Genomic DNA, 2,468 nt, shown 5'->3' on the forward strand with positions numbered 1-2,468 from the left:
CGAACACTACCTGAGGGAATGGTCCTATGAACTTGTGAGGTTTAGAGGAGAACTTTTATATCCATTTGGTTTGAAAAAGCCATGATTTTCTAAGTAAGAGCAGATGGCTGTTTTCTAGGCCATGTAGATGCATCTCAATGGAGGTGGGGGGTGATCATAAATCCAGAGTGTGGTCTCTGGACTCCACATGTTCAGATTCTTAATGGTGACCAGGCTCTGAGAAAATAGTTCATGTCACTAGACTCACACAAGGAAGACAGAAATGAAGAAAGGAAGTCAGTGATTTACCATACATTTTCACACTACATGCAATACGCACACTAACATCAAATGTTCCAGTAAAGTTAGCTAGCAAGGTCACCTCCTTTGTGATACTGACAGACCTGGGAAACCAACCAATGGTCAGAGGATCACTAAGGCAGAACCCAAAGTTGGAGAAAAAAAGATTCAATGAACCGAATGTGATATTTACTTTTGGCTGCAGCAACATTAATGTAAAACATAGAACATGTTGGAGCTGGAAGAGACCCGGTTCACCTTAGCCTACTCTCTCATTGCACAAAAGGAGAAACTGAGGCCCAGAAAGGAGAACTGAGTAGCCCAAGCTCACAGCCACTTCCTTTTCATCCTACGAACATTTATAGAGTGCCAATCAAGAATAAAGTCTCATTTTAAGCAAAGTGGATTCCTTTGTAAGCTGAAAAGTCTAGCTCAGAAGAAAGACATGAATAGAGTCAATTCCCATACAGTATGATTAGTGCTCTAAGATGGGTTGGCAAAGATTTTCTATTAAGGGCTGGATAGTAAATATTTTAAGCTCTGTGGGCCACAGAGTCTCCATTGCAACTCCTAAACTCCATTGTTGTAGCACAAAAACAGCCATAAATAAGATTTAAATAATAAACATGGCTGCATTCCAGTAAAATTTTAATTATTGGCATTGAAATTGAAATGTAATTGTAAGGTCGGTGGATAATGGGGCATGTTCAGTGGGGAACTCAGACCCGCCCACTTTGGCTAGGACCGCCCACAATCAAGCCCACCAAAGGAAGCTTCCCAGGAACCATTTGGAAAGAAGCGATCGTCTGCCAGCCAGTGAAATTTCACCATGTCATAGTAGCTCCACTTCCCTAGAGGGACCCTTTAAATATCTCCCATGCGGTTTAATCCGTGCAACTTCTCTGGCCTCCATCTTGCACCTCCATTTCTCTCTTTCCTCGGGGCCAGGGAACCTTGCCGGGCGGGGTGTGCGCTCTGTACTCAATAAAGCCGTTTACTTATTCCACACTTTGCGGCTCCGGCCCTCTTCTTTCCTTCTCGGCGGGGAAAAATACCTTACAGTAATACTATGTTCACATGGCATGAAATATTTTTTCTTTTGGTTTTTCTCCCAGCCATTTAAAAATGTACTACTATTCTTAACTCATGAGCCTATGGTAACAGGCGGCAGGCTGGATTGAGTCTGCAGGCAATAGAGTGCTGATGTCTTAGAGGACCAGAGGTACCAAATGATTTTTCACCACCCCTGAAAGTCTGATCTAGTTGTTGACCAGATCTAAGGAGGTAAAGAGTATACGCTTGTCAGTGTCGCTCTGAACAGCAGGGCCACAGCAGCGGGCTCCGTCCAAAGAACAGTAAATGATAAGAAGAGGCCTGAGAGCCAAGCTCATCCCCATCCCGCCTCTATTTCCGATTAAACACCAGATGCTTCTAGAATCTTGAGAAACTTTCATTTATTTACTTTTCACATTACAGAGACTCAATTTTGTGCTGTTTAAATGTAGATTCCTCTGCACAACAGCTGGCCCTTTCCAAAGTTTACGTACAGCCAGGGTTAGAGGGAATCAAATGGCTATGGTACTCAGTCCCTCTAGGGTTCTAATTTTTTTACAGCATTAGAGTGCCCTATGTGTGGCTTTGGGGGAGACTGACTACCTTCCCTAGTAGATGTGAGCATATAGGCAGTATCTTACTAATCTTTGTATGCCTAGTCCTTCAGAGAAGAGTTTGACCCTTCATCGTCACTAGGCTTTGTCATAGGCAGTTTCCCTAATGAAAAAATATGTGCTTTTTTCACCTTATAGGAGACTTCTCTGGGTCTCAGTCTCCTCGTCTGTAAATGGACATTGTAAGGCCAATAGCCGCGGCCACCATCACAGCCGCCTGGCCTGTACAGGTTCGCATTTGATTTGGACAGATGATAATGAAACAATGGAGCCAAGAACTGGTGGGCCATTACATTTAATCCAAGCTCGCACCGGTGGGCAAGAAATACACACAGTGGGAAAACACTTCCCTTTCCATTCAGGGCTCCCAAAATCACTGACTTATCTGAGTATTCCTAGAATCAAAAGTTTGTACCTCACCAGCCTTATTCACCTCTGTTCCCCATCTCCTTCTCTCTGCACAAACTCTGTACAAACTGGCTTCTTCTTCAACACTCTGCCATCTTGGCTGCTTCTCCTCTG

Source organism: Saccopteryx bilineata, chromosome 1, assembly GCF_036850765.1.
Source record: "Saccopteryx bilineata isolate mSacBil1 chromosome 1, mSacBil1_pri_phased_curated, whole genome shotgun sequence".
Taxonomy (NCBI): Eukaryota; Metazoa; Chordata; class Mammalia; order Chiroptera; family Emballonuridae; genus Saccopteryx; species Saccopteryx bilineata.